Below are 14,741 nucleotides of genomic sequence, written 5' to 3'. Positions count from 1 at the left end.
AGAATTACATTAAAATTGATTCGCCAGAAAAGTCAAAATGAAAAAAAGTTAAAAAAAAATAAATTCCCACACAAAGTCAGAATTTGAAGAGAAAAAGATCAGAATTCACAGAAAAGTCAGAATTCCAAAGGAAAGTCAGAGTTGGCCAAAAAGTCAGAACTACCATAAAAGAAGAAGAAAATAAAATCCCCCAAAACGTCTTAATTTTAAAAAGAAAATCAGAATTCCCAGGAGAATTCCCCAAAATGTCAGAATTCCTAAAAAAATTAGAATTCGAAAAATAATTATCAGAGATCCAAAATAAGTCTAACAAAAGGAGTAGAATCTTTCTGATGATTTCTGACTGCTGTTTTCTTATGACTACTTTTTTCTTTTCTTTTTTTTTTTCAGGAATTTTGCCTTTTTGTTCTCAAAATTCTGATCTTGTTGGGAATTCTGACTCAGGAAGTCAGAAATTTGAGGGAAAACCCCTGGAAATTCCAAAAGTGAGAATTCCTCAATATGTCAGAATTCTTAGAAAATGCCAGTGATTTCTCCCTGAGTAACTTTTTTTCCATTGATTTTTAAATATCTATCAAATTTTTTGAAAAAAACTGTCATGGACTCACAATTTATTAGTGAAAAAAATTCCATTCCAAGAGACATATTTCAAAACCTGAAGGAAAATGAAAATAAAATGTCTCTTAGGTAAAGAAACTCATCTGTAAAAGAGGAGAAATATTGGACACACATTAGAGAAATAAAAAAAGATAATAAAAAAATTAAAAATCTTAAAGAAAAAATTATTCTAAAAAATGTTTTATGGATAACTGAGCGGAAAACATTCTGGGAATTTTGTTTTGGGGGGGGGGGATTTTTTTTTTTAAATCAAAAAGGTAAGTGAAAAAAATTCTCTTGGGGAAAAAAAAATCACTGAGTGAAAAAATCAGAAGTCAATCAGAATTTACTTTTGAGAAATTTCTATAAACAAATGTTTAAGAAAGTAATCTGTAAAACAAATAAAAAATTCCAGGAGAAAAAAAATTAATTCAGGGGACATTTTGTCATTTATGAAAACTGGGGGACAAAAATCCTGGATTTTGTTTGTTCACACATGGATGTTCTTTTTTTCTTTTTTCGCATTGCTTCCCAAATTGAAAAACGTCTTTTCTAGGGAAGAAGGAAAAAAAAAGTCATTAGTGAAACAGGGTGAATTTCTGCAGAAGTTCTCTGACGACTCCTCCATTGTTGGATGCATCACAGACAGTAAGGAGGAGGAACACAGGAAACACCTTCACCTTGGACCTCCTGGTGTGTTTTAGTTTTACAAGAAACAGTCAGAAAAATGAGCCTCGTAACATTTTTTCACTGTCCTGAAAATTATTTTCTCCTGATGTATTTTTTTTAATCAACAGTATTCCTTCACTTAAATAACTACAGAAATTCCTATTTAATTACAATCACTTCTGTAAAAGTACAGAAGTGTCAATGTTGCAGCATCACCTGTTATATTATGTTTTTATTACTGATGCAACATTAACTTAAATGGCAAAGTGGAGCAAAACCCAATTTAATCTGATTTTATGAAGGAACATAGTTTCAGAGGTAAATGTGCGGTGTGAAGTTTGGACCACTAGATGGAGCCTGATGATCAGCTTTAACCTCAAAGCTTCTTCATTTGGTTTTTATGAAGCTTTTGTTTGAATTAATACAAAATATTCATTATTATTTGACGCCTCTACACATGAGAGAGGATGCGTGGAGCTTGAAATCTGCAGTTTCGTGCTTTGGAAATGATTTTCTGCTTCATGTTGAGCAGCAGCGCTCTGATCATCTTCTCTGTTAGATTCATAATTAGATTGTTTAACACCAATCACATCAAACTTAAAGCAAGATTTTTTTTTTAATTTTATCTTTATTGAAACAATTTGGATTTTAAACTCTACTGTTCACATCAGCGGGAGACACTTGTTGGAAAAATGGACAGAAAAGAAAAACCTTCAGCAGAAACATTTTATTTAATAACAAAATTGTGTTACTTTGAATTAAAACATAAAAATGTATGATATAATATTACAGATCAGCAGTCTGCTCTTGTTTCAGGCGTTCAGCACATTAAATCAGAATCCAAAGTCTCAGATTCGAGCAGCGGTTTGAATCTGAGCGTGAACATCTGCAGTTTGAACCTCTCGGCACTGAATTTCGGTCAAAGCGCAGCAGCAGACTAACGGCGACCGCGCTCGGGGGTCTCAGGTATTTCCGAGGCCCGCGGTGGAAGCGAGGCGAAGCCGCGAAGGGCCTCTCGCTGCATCTGAGAGGGAGGGAGAGGAAGAATCTGTGGAGGTATTTGGGCGGCAGTCTGGGGGCTTTCCTGTGGAGGTGGGGCTGCAGGGGAAGAAGGAGCCCGGGGCCCCGGGGGCCTCTGGGATACCACAGCAGGAGGCCGGGAGGCCGGGAGGCCGAGGTCAGGGCACAAGAGGCAGCATGGAGGGGAGAGGATGAGTGTTTGGAACAGAAAAGAAGAATTTTCACTGTTACTCTGAATGTGACTATAATCAGCATGGAGACAGTTTCCATCTGGATTTTACTGAATTAGTCTGAAGAAAACATTTTCTGATAAACACAATAATATTCAAGTTTTAGGAGGATATGCAGAATGTGACACACTCGCCTGTTTCCTGTCAGCTCTGATAGCAGGCCGGCTGGAGACGCATGCACAGAAACACACCTGCTGACATGAAGATTCAGATAGCAACAGGTTTACAGAGACACATGTGATGTCAGTCATCAGCAATGTGAACAGCTGCTCAGGAATATTGTCTTTTGAAAAACTGCATGGTAAAATGTTTTACTGTGTATAAAACTGACATGATTTTGACCCACTGACCATCTTTGATTTTGTTGTTTTCTTTCCTCCTTCGAGCTCTGACGGCGGCTCACTGCTGCAGAATAAAGTCGACACTTTTCTAAAGAATTCGTTAAACATTAAATCTTTGTGGAAAACAAGTCATGTTGTAGAATCTGTGAGTACAGGACATTCATTTATCGTACTCCAACTTCAAAGTTAGCTCTGTTGTGTTTATCTAAATGTAGAGTGTGTTTTCTGTAGGATGAGTGTTATGTCTGGTGCGTCTCTGCAGCACAGCTCCAGTAGAAAAGATTGTTTTATGAATGCAAAACTGTAGAAAACACAACGTGGAAGTTAATTTAGTTTTTTCAATCAATCAAAAGATGATTCAGGTTGATAATCTGCCCGTTGCATCATGGTCGAGCAAGCAAATACAACAATTACAATTAAAAGATGTGTATTTTATCAGGAGCTCAGGAGAAAGAGGAGGAGGAGGAGGAGAGGAATCAGCAGGAGGAAGGAGGGAGCAGACGACGGGTCAACACCGTGTTTCCTGTCCTCTGGGATGTCTGCTGGCTGGATGACTGGATCACTCATCTCTCCTCCTGCACTCTTTCATCTCTCCCTTCCTTTCTCGCCCTCCTCCTCCTCCTCCCATCACTCCGTCACCACAGGCTGTTTGGCTTCAGTCCACCTTCACCACCGACTACCACACTGTTTGACTGACAGGCAAAGAAAACTTCACCTGAAGACTCGAGCTCCTCGTACAGACGTCGAACACAGGATGGATTTTAGAGTTTTCTTGATTTTTAATCTGTCTGTATGTTTTCAGCTGTGTAGATAAGAATCTTCTTTGGATAGTAAATTGTGATATTTGGATGATCTGAGTCTTTCCTGTCAGTAAAAGTGGAAAAACAGACAAAATAAACTACAACTGCTTTTATGTTCCCTGTCTGACCTGTAAAGCTGTAAATGTGTTAGAAGCACCTTTTTATTTCCTCCAGTTTGTTTGTCAGTCTCCATCAAATAACAAAAGTTCAGGATAAAAAAGAATAATAAGAATAAAATAACTGACCTGTAGAGGAGATGAAGGATGTCCTCTCCGCCGTCCTCTTGTGCCCTCAAACCAGTTAAAACACTTTAATTTATCACATTTAAAGAAAAACAACATGCCGACATGTTGCAGCCATCGAGGCCTTTCATCAGGGAGGCACAAAATGGCCGCTTTTAGGCTCCTATTGGTTGGCAGACAAGTCACATGATCAGTGGAGACAGGTGAGCAGTAACCACCTGACAGACTTCTGATCAGTGTGAGCAGGTTGGAAGTCACAGTTACATGAACAGTGAGCGATGAAACGCACACAAATAAACTTCTACATGTTTTAATTTACACAAAAAAAGGTTAAAATAAGGTTTAATATTCACACAAAATGTGTTAATATCATTGAGTTTGACTGATTAAAACGTTGCCAGGAGACATTTCCTGATTCGATTTGTCGCCTCTCGCTTGTTATCGCTTCATCTTCTCGTGCAGAAGCAAAGTGTCGCCGCTGACTCCACAGAAGCTCAAACACTGGATTTGAATTTTAAATCCTGATCTGATCAGTTTCTTTTCCTAAAAATAACAAATAAGTGATCTGATAACCGACTTCCTGTTGAGTTAAACCCACTAATAATCTCCGGCTCCCCTCACGAACGCTCACGCAACTCTTAGCTGTGGCTTTTATCAGGAGAAGGAAGGTTTTGCATGAGCGACGCTCTCTGATCCTGCAGCTCATTCATGTGTGCGACATCTTCCCTGTTTTGTCAGCGGCGAACGTCCTCCAGAACAAACAGGAGGAGGATTAAAGCGAGCGTCCTGATTGACATGTAGCCGCCGAGGGTGACGCACAGCAGACGGGACGGGGAACAAAATAAAGGTTAAACTTTACATTCACATTAACGGTGCACACAGGAAACAATATCTCTTTTATTATGGATCTGTGTGTTCACGTGAAGCAAGGAGGGGGCAGTTTTCTTTCTCATGAATAAACTTCAGCTCCATGTGTGGTGCGATTATACAAGAATCCTGATGAGAGAATAACCACAGTTATGAGAAGAATGTGAGGAAATAACAGTCACGATATGATTTTTATATCTATGACTTCTTTGTTGTACGGAGTGTGAACTCGAGAGGTTGTTGTTTGGAGCGTGGTGGCAAATTCTCACGTACTGCACCTTTAAAATCAGCTCATGAATACATATTTTAGTTAAAACGGGCTCTGGACTTCTGTTCATGCTGCTGAGTTTTTATAATCAGAAGTATTTAAATAGTTTTTAGAGAAAAGGCTGAAGAGGAACACATTATACTTATTAAAAATACAGGATCAGATGTATTTTACCTCTCAAATGTTTAAAGATGAGAAACTTTTCTTCTGTTACTCGAAAAACGCCTCCATCAACATGTTGTTGACAGCGTTTGGTTCGACCGTCGTGTTTCTCTCCTGGATGAACTGAAACGCTTCTGCTGACTCTCTCAACCTTTTTATTTTGAGTGTTTTTGAGACTTTGACCTGGATTCTAATCATCCAGTACGATTGTTAGTCTTGGATGTCCCACCTGTGGAGAAGAGCCTCGTCCCTCCTACGGCGACAGAAACTTGCGTCTAAGCTGTTTTTTTGTTTTTTTTTTCTCATTAGGTCATTGGTCACCCGGAGAGGCCAGTACTCTTTAGCTCCCCTTTCACTTCTCACAGACCAAATACTACCAGGACTGGACGGAGGGAAAGCCGCTAGGGCGCCGAGCTGCAATTATATGGTCCATTATATAAAGGCATATTCAGATAACAGGGGCACCAATGAGGTCAGTATGTGCCTTTTGTTGGGGGATTAATGAGATTTTTAATAAAACAAAAAAGTGCCCCCTTCTTTATTGTAATGACCTAATGAGTGTGCCGATGGCGCCGGGTCATGTTGGTGGGAAAGTCCCGCCGTTGAACCAATCTCCCGATGCGTCCTCCCCCCTCTCCACGTCCATCTATGCATCCATCATCCATCCGTCCGTCCATCCATCCATCCATCCTTTCACTGCACCTGCACCCCCCAACGCCGCCCCGTGCTTCCCGAACCCCCCCTTCAGTGTTTGTATTCAAAGCTAGCGACCAAAAGGAGTGTTTAATTACCATAAAACGCTATCGGCATTTAGCCCTCTGACACAATGAATGGCAACATAGAGCTCATTGAGGTTATCAACAAGGGGACCACTGGTCAATTGGGTCATTGATTTGGATTGTTTGACAGACCCGGGGCCAAGGCTGCAGGAGAAAGCAAAGTTCAAAAATCCCCCTCAGTTGAATCGAGAAGTTTGTCACAGAATCTGTTGGAAGGGGCTGTCAGGAGTGATTAGGGGGCATGAAAGGGCTCGGCGATCAAACGGGGCCTGTCCCAACGCTGCGCATTTAATTAGAATTTGCATGTCTTTGTTTGTGACCTTTCAGCAGGCATGATCTGATTACAAGGGTGAACAGTTACCGCCAGGGGAGAGAGGGGAAGAAAACGTACAGCAGCAACTCGGTTTTCTTTATTTAATAAAAGAAAGTCCACGTTCTCAGGCCCGTCGTGACCCGACAGCACCGACCGGAGGATCAGTGTCGGTGAACAGCTGGACGGGACGGACATCGACGAAGGTGCTGCTCGGTTTACTCTTCCTTCTCTCCTGGTTTTTGTCTCCCACTGAATTGTGGGAGTTTGGGGCGTGGAGAGGAGGAGGAGGAGGAGGAGGAGGGTTGACCGAGGCGCTGGCTCATTAATTGGGAGGCGTGGCGCCCTTTGACCCTAATGATGCTGGGTGACAGGGCAGACGAGGAGAGGCGATTGGCTAGCAGCTTCAGCGGTTGAACGTGCCGGCGGTCGTGTCCCAGAGTGGAAAAGGGCAACGCGCCGCAAAAAAACACTGCTGCTGTCTTTTCTTTTCTTTTCTCTCCGCACTTTTGATCTCTTTTCTGTTTCATTCTCAGTTTTTGGCCATTCTTCCTCTCACTTCATGTTTTCCTCACCACTTTCACAATTATTTGAAAATAGAATTTTTTTACGTCTGGATGTTTATTTTCATGTCAGCCAATCACGGAAGAGGAATGAATGTCTCCCTTTCATCTTTCAATTTCTTGTTATTCTCGACGTCTGTTTTAATCAGTATATATAAAAGTGTAGAGAATAATAATCGTATTAAACAAAGAAATCCGCAGCGAGCAGATCCAACCGGCTGCAGACTCTGATGTCTAAAAGACGTCTGTTAGTGTTTTTTATTGACTTTTTGAGAACAATTAAACTTCTACATTCACCAGGACGTGTGATAAAACTTTCACCTGAGGAATGCAGATTTATTTCTTCATCTTGTGCCTTAATCCACAAATCAGAGATGAAACGTGGAAGTGCAGCACATGTTCATATGAGCACAAAGTCTTATTCTACAATAATATATATACGACTGCTGGAAGCTTCTTGTTCACAGCACACGTCTTTATTATTTCCACACATATAAACAAAGTTCACCTTCACATTAATAAGCTCTTTTTTTTTTTTTTTAACACTTTTTACATGTTTTCTTCTCTTTTCGTCGCTCCGACAGAAACATTTGTGTGTTGTAATAATTTGTCATTTCATCAGAATCATTAATGACAGGAGGGTAATTGTAGGTGTGACTGAAATCATTTTAATTCTCGTGCTCTGAGCGTCAGGCGATGTGATCTGATGTGATCTGAAGGTTTTCCTGCGTTTGGTGAGACACTTGTGTTGTTGCCGGGCTGTTTTTCTTGTGTGTGATGGAGGTCATTAGTGTGTTGTGTTTGCATGTGGTCTCCTCTTCTGTCTTTGTTCAAGTGTCTCCAGTGTGTCTGGGACGGAGGCACGCACCCCGTTCTGCTCCCACACGTCTATTTACATCCACCCGCCTCCTCGTTCTCCTCGTCCGACTCTTTGCCTCTTCCTCCTCTTCCTCCATCCAACCTCAGCCTCCAGCACTCTGTCTTCACCTCCTCCATCGAGCTGTGATCGAGCGATTGTTTTCTACAACGTCAGAAATATGAGGAAACAGGGCTGATGATTACAGTGTCACCTCCAGCTGGGTGGAGGCGTGAGAGGAGCTCCCACTCTCTCCTCCATCATCGTCTGAGGACTCCGTCTCTTTCTGCTTTCATTCATCTTCACGTTATGTATGTTGACATCTAACGTCATCACAGCTTCAGTCTGTCGGCGCTGACAGTCGGGTGTTGTATTCAGAAGGTAACACGTCAATCGTTCCACCTTCCACTCTCCGTTACGGTTTTCGCTTTTGTCTGAGAAAATGACGCAGGCGTCCACGTCTTTGATTGGGCCTCGCGTCGTCACAACTTCGGAGTTGGCAGACTGCTGCCGTGCTCAGAGCGTCCGGGCCAACTGTTCATCTTGTACTTTTCATTACATTTGTTGGTTTTATAAGTTCTTTTTTTTTCTCTCTCAGGAGAGATAGACCGCGAGCTCTGGGAATCACTTTATAGCGGGTCATTTTCCAAATGACAAAGGCTGACGTTGGAATGACGAAAGTTGAAATGATATGATTTCGCTCACTGAGCTCGGTGCGCCCAGGCGGAAAACGGGTTCCTTGTACTCTGCCGCGGTGTCTGTACTCCCTGAACCCTGAAATAATGACCCTTCCTTGTTCATTAGTGTCTACTCGGTCAATCATAACACATCAGAAATGAGTTTAGCATTCAGGCGCAGGACAATTGACCTTGTGTGTGCCCTTCCTCACCAGCGAGCTGTCACAGGCCTTCATCCAAATTGAGGCAATTAGCTGCGATGTGTCTCCCCCATTAAGCTGAGTGTCTCCACTGTGTCCTAATGACAGCAGCAGGACATTGCCTAATCAGCTCCAGCGTCTACCAAGAGTTCACATCCACTCACAGCTAGCACACCCAGGGAGAGAGGAGGACTCGGTCGCCGGCCAGAAACCATCTGCAACCAGCGAGCATCGGGAGAACATTCAGGAAAACAGCGACGCTGAAGCGAGACGAGCGTCAAACTCAGATAAACTCTTAATTCATCGTCCATGTCAGACGCCATGCGATGCTTTCAGAGCTCCGAGCGGCAGGAAGTTCAGAAATGAGGCCGGAGTTCCTTTACACAAATCAGAGGCGTCCAGACGCGACTCGCCACCTCTGGAAACTCCTGGAACACTGTTAGAAACCAGCTGGTGTCAAGCTGAAGCACATGGCTCATCTTATTATATGTTATATTACAGTTCCCAAACAAGCCGCCATGTTGGTCTGAGTGGCGTTTACCCATCAGGTTTGCGTGGTTGTCGGATGGCGCGGCCTGTGTCGGTCGAGCGTGCAAAGCGAGCACGTGGGCACGAATCGAGTCAGGTGTTTTTCATGTTGTATCTCTGACCGACTGCCAGCTTGAGCCCGACATGTCACTCAGATTATAGAGTTACTGAAGATTTATTTGTTCGATACTGATATTTCACAACGATGCTTCTTGTGTTAGGAGTTCAAGTTCAACACTGAGACGTTTATTGAAGTGATACGAAAATGAAAAATTGAATGTCACCAGATGAGAATCTCAGATTTTGTCAAGATAAATCAATTGTAATCGAATGTAAATAAGATCTGTTTATATTAATTTATAATCTCTGGGCTCTGACAGACTTGGATTTCACTGGACGAGCTGCGTGGAGACATTTTCTATGTTTTACAGTTGTTGAGTGTTTAGGAAAACGCTACAACACGGTTTTACCTCAACACGACTGTCATCAGCATGGAGGCTGTTGGATAATGACTGAATATCCAGTTCTGGGTGAACTGTTCCTTTAAAGCCTCTCGCTCCTATAGATCAGCAGAACTACATTGTCCGGATTCTTTGGACCAAGGTACAGATTTGGCAGCGATCCAGCCACAAAACCACTCCTGTAAACCCCCGAGGTCACCGGCTCGCTGATGAGATTTCTGTCCAGTTGACCTCCTCTTGTCCTCTTTCGACTGAAACATCCCATAATACTCCTCATGTCGCCCTGACCCTCACATGTTACGAGGTTGTCATGTTACGTAAGCTCTCCTCATTCTTCGCTCTCAGTTCTTGTTATCACGACGTGGACGACATGAAACCTGCTGCACATCTGTTTTCTTTATCGCTGTGACGAGTCAGAAATGTGTCGCTGTCTCAGAGCACGTCGGCCGTTAACAGACTCAAACCTTTAAGAAAAGGAAATAAACTGAGTCTTCATCGTGAGGAAGACTTTTAAAAGTCTGTGCATCGATAAAAATCCTACTGGCAGAAGTTGTTGGTGAAAAACAGCAGCTTCTCTCCCTTTAGTTTCATCACTTTAACTCACTTAATTCTCACCAGATTTTCATGAAATGTGTTTTTTGTTTATAAACAGGAGAAAGTGAAAGTGATACCAAATCATTAATCACCAGGAGCTGGAAGACGAAGCCTGCAGGCTCCAGACCTGTAAACAGGACATAAAAGTGTGAATTATCAGGAATTTAAGCTTTTTTTTAGTTTCTATATATTGTTAAAACTCTTCTGGTTGCTTTTATAGTCCTAAAAATGAAATCAACAATCAAAATAAAAACTTAGACTATTTTTGCTCCCTAGAATCCCTAGAAAGAGACGTTTGATTTTAAACTACAACAAATTGTTAAAGACTAAATCAGAGGTTTCCAAACTTGTTTTGACTTCTGACATCTTCCATGAAGCAGTTTAGTTATTTCTGATGTTTTTGAGTTTTCTACCATTTTAACTGCATGACTGTCTAATTAAACAGAGGAGATCAAACACTTCGTCAGGAGGTTTGGGTGAAAAGAAGAAACAGAGAAAAAGTTTTTACAACTACATGAGAAATCAACAGTGATAAATGATAAAACAGAGCTTGTTGATGTAAAAGCATCCATGCCTGCCTCATCTGTGTGTGTGTGTGTGTGTGTGTGTGTGTGTGTGTGTGTGTGTGTGTGTGTCTTTCTGTGAATGAAATAAAAGCTTGTCTTGTTTAGCGGGCCACTAACAGTGAAAAAGGCTAATAGGGCTGACCTGCCGCTCACCCCGGAGCAGCAGAAGCTGAATGAGAAAGAAAAACAGAGCGGAGAGGAGCCGGTATTCTTCTTGTGCACGAACGAGGAGGGTGAACGAGGGAACAAACCGGCGCCGGGTGGCAGATTAGTAAAGGTTGTGCCCCTCCGAAGAATGGAGGGAGAGACGGAGGGATGGAGGGAGGGATGGAGGGAGGGATGGAGGGAGAGACGGAGGGATGGAGGGATGGAGGGAGAGACGGAGGGATGGAGGGATGGAGGGAGGGATGGAGGGAGAGACGGAGGGATGGAGGGAGAGACGGAGGGATGGAGGGAGGGATGGAGGGAGAGACGGAGGGATGGAGGGAGGGATGGGGGGAGAGACGGAGGGATGGAGGGAGGGAGGGAGGGATGGAGGGATGGAGGGAGCGAGGGAGGGATGGAGGGAGGGATGGAGGGAGAGACGGAGGGAGGGAGGGAGGGAGGGAGGGAGGGAGGGAGGGAGGGAGAGACGGAGGGAGGGATGGAGGGAGAGACGGAGGGATGGAGGGAGAGACGGAGGGAGAGACGGAGGGAGGGATGGAGGGAGTGACGGAGGGATGGAGGGAGGGATGGAGGGAGAGACGGAGGGATGGAGGGAGGGATGGGGGGAGAGACGGAGGGAGGGAGGGAGGGAGTGAGGGATGGAGGGATGGAGGGAGCGACGGAGGGATGGAGGGAGGGAGGGATGGAGGGAGGGATGGAGGGATGGAGGGAGGGATGGAGGGATGGAGAGACCGAGGGAGGGAGGGAGGGAGGGAGAGATGGAGGGAGGGATGGAGGGATGGAGAGACAGAGGGAGAGACGGAGGGATGGAGGGAGAGACGGAGGGAGGGAGGGAGGGAGAGACGGAGGGAGAGACGGAGGGAGGGAGGGATGGAGGGAGAGACGGAGGGATGGAGGGATGGAGGGAGAGACGGAGGGAGGGAGGGAGGGAGGGAGGGAGAGACGGAGGGAGGGAGGGAGAGAGGGAGGGAGGGATGGAGGGAGGGAGGCTCCTGTTAATAGAGCTGCTGATGAGAACCGAGCAGAGAGAAGTCTGCATGTGGTTCTGTTGGATCAAGAGAAACACGACTGCAGAGAGAATTCAGCTGGTTTCTTCACAGTTACAAGCAGCAGCATAAACAACACCAACTTAAACGTAAATCGAGAGTTTTGCCATCTGCACCACGACGGTCCAGAGCAGCACCAACAGAACCGAACCTCCTGTCCAACAAGGCCGCGAGATACTTGAACTCCTTCGCTTGGGGCAGGAGTTCTTCCCCCAAACCCCTGTTGACTGAACAGTTGTTTGTTAAGTCTTATTTCCAGGTCACAAATCACATTACTGATATCCAGTGATTTGTTTACTCCATTTGGACTTTATGGTTCTCTTATACCATCGCTTGGCTTCCTCCATTGCTCACTGACCCCCCCAGGATGAGGGAAATCCTGGCGGGTCATTACAGGTGATCATCAAGATTCAGGGGAAGTCGTAAAATCAAGATTAGTCCAGTCTCTAAAACTGAAGTTTGTTTAACACTCCTCCCCTTTCAGCGAAGATGACCTCCTGCGAGTGAAAGCACCGGGCCGATCAGAGGACCTGATGGATCGTGAAGCAGGAGGTTCAGCTCTTTGAGACTTCCTGCAGCCGGAGTGTATTTGTTGTTCTAATCGGAGGTGACTGGCACCCGGCCGGCCCCTCCTCTTTAAATGGCTCTGGTCGCCGTGGGGATGCTGAACCAGGAAGTGACACGATATAATAATCACTGATATGTTGTTGTGGAAACAAGCTGGAGCACCGCTGCAGTCACGGCAACTGCATCCACGCTGTCATCAGGGAGAGAGAGAGGCTGCCAGCTACTGACAGAGCAGGGCCAGCCTGAGTGTGTGTGTGTGTGTGTGTGTGTGTGTGTGTGTGTGTGTGTGTGTGTGTGTGTGTGTGTGCGTGTGTGGTCAGTGGACGGAGCTGCTGCCTCCCATCTCAGATTAACACACTCTGATCCTAAACACACACACACACACACACACACACACACACTCAGCGTGCGGAAACAGTCGGCAGTATTTTAAGTGTTGACACAAACACACAGATCACAGATCAGCCTGCCAGCGTCGCTCGTCATCGAGTCTGACTGGAAAATATGGAGGGAAAAAAAAACCAAGCAGAAGCATTTTAAAAGTTTCCGTTTCCTTCTGTTACGTAATATTTAATTTTGTGAATATTAAAGGTCCCGTGTGCAGGATTTAGGAGGGTCCACTGGCAAAAAATGGGAAAATAATATTCATTTTTCATTAGTGTGTAATCATCTGAAACTGAGAGTCGTTGTGTTTTCCTGTTAATATCCACAGCAGAAGCAGCTCCGCCATGTTTCTACAGCAGCCCAGATGGACAAACCAAAGCCGACTGCAATCTACATCCTCACCACTAGATGTCACTGAATCCTGCACACTGAACCTGCACTGTAAAAGTGACCATGTTCCATAACCTGAGGATTTTTAAGGTAAATATCAGACTTCTAAAACGTCCAACTACAAAGCTGATATAATTTACTCCATGCTCTGCAGAGTGACACTTTAACACCCGTTTGTTTCCAAACTGTCATAAATCACTGTTTTATGATGTTTTATGATGTTTTATGATGTTTTATGACGCTTTATGATGCGATGGTTGATACCTAAAGATGGCTTGTTATAAGTTTTTTGCTAAGGTTGGTAAAACCTTTAAAGCGAAAACTAAAAGCAATGCTGACTGTCAGTTTGAGTCTTAAAGGTGCAAAAAGGGATTAACAATCATCTGTATCACTTATTTAAACCTTTAAAGTCCAGTCAGTGACGTGCTGACCTGTCTGTCCGTCCTGAACCAGACGGCTTCTGTAATCTGAAGTTGTTGTTTTAAAACCAAACGATCAGTATTTGTGTTTTTTGATTCTGTTGATTCGATGGTTTATTTTGTGAGCTGTAGTTAGAATTGTGTTTATTGTTTAGATGCTGGTTGGATGAGTTCGATGATATTATGTTAAAGGAGGAGAAGCAAACAGTAAGTTTAATACCAGTTTGATCATAATGAATACTTTCTGAATTGTGTTGTTACTCACATAGAAAGGTTAAAACAAACTAACTCTGCCCTCAGTCTTCAGTCTGAGCTTTGCTGTGCTACATAAGAAAAACCTCCCGCGGTGGTGAATTCATATAAGCATCACGAAGATGACGGATGCGATCGCAGCGGTCGGACCGAGCTGCATTTCAAAAACCCCAAAATCGTGTCTAATTTAAAAGATTAGATGCGATCAGATTAAACAGATCACATTAAACTTCCTTTTTAGCTTTTCACACCAGACAAAAACACCAGATACGACAATAGAGTGGGATTATTTACAGAATCTGTGTGAACATGAACACGAAGACACACACACACACACACACACACACACACACACCACCCAGTGGTTAGTGGTTACCAGGCAGGCCTACTGGTGCGGAACAGAGGACCAGTAAGGAGGTCTGAGATGCTAACTGACAGGCCCAGTGTCTGACTGGGTGGAGGCGGTGTGGAGGGCTGCTGGTGTTCTTATTAGGCAGCGCTGCGTGGGCTCTGACCTCTCACACACTTCATGAGTTCACTTAATGAAGCCCTGAGCCGCTGCGCTCCCTCCAGCCTGCACATGTACAATACAGTTGCCACCATCAACAGTTTGAGGTGATGTTTTTGACCCTCTGTCTCAAAGAGTTAGGACACCTGAGGCTTTTATTTTGAAAAGCCAAATGACCACAGCTGTCCGCAGCGCCAAAAAAAAAAAAAAAAAAAGTGTTTGGAGGTCAAAGGCAACACTTGATTTCTGACCAATTTCTGTGATTAATGTTGTTGGATGA

At 44.0% G+C, this 14,741-nt stretch overlaps 1 long non-coding RNA gene across 1 annotated transcript; it reads right to left on the bottom strand.

The window, feature by feature from the left end:
* Positions 1-1,978: 1,978 nt before the first annotated feature.
* Positions 1,979-4,061, bottom strand: LOC119033677. Its single transcript, XR_005079349.1, has 4 exons — positions 3,903-4,061; positions 2,867-2,921; positions 2,647-2,707; positions 1,979-2,401 (listed from the first exon to the last, which is right to left on the bottom strand). It is a non-coding gene; the product is annotated as an uncharacterized LOC119033677 (long non-coding RNA).
* Between the last annotated feature and the right edge of the window lie 10,680 nt (positions 4,062-14,741).

The sequence above is a fragment of the Acanthopagrus latus genome, chromosome 15, assembly GCF_904848185.1.
Source record: "Acanthopagrus latus isolate v.2019 chromosome 15, fAcaLat1.1, whole genome shotgun sequence".
NCBI lineage: Eukaryota > Metazoa > Chordata > Actinopteri > Spariformes > Sparidae > Acanthopagrus > Acanthopagrus latus.
This window is presented reverse-complemented; position numbering and strand designations above follow the sequence as displayed.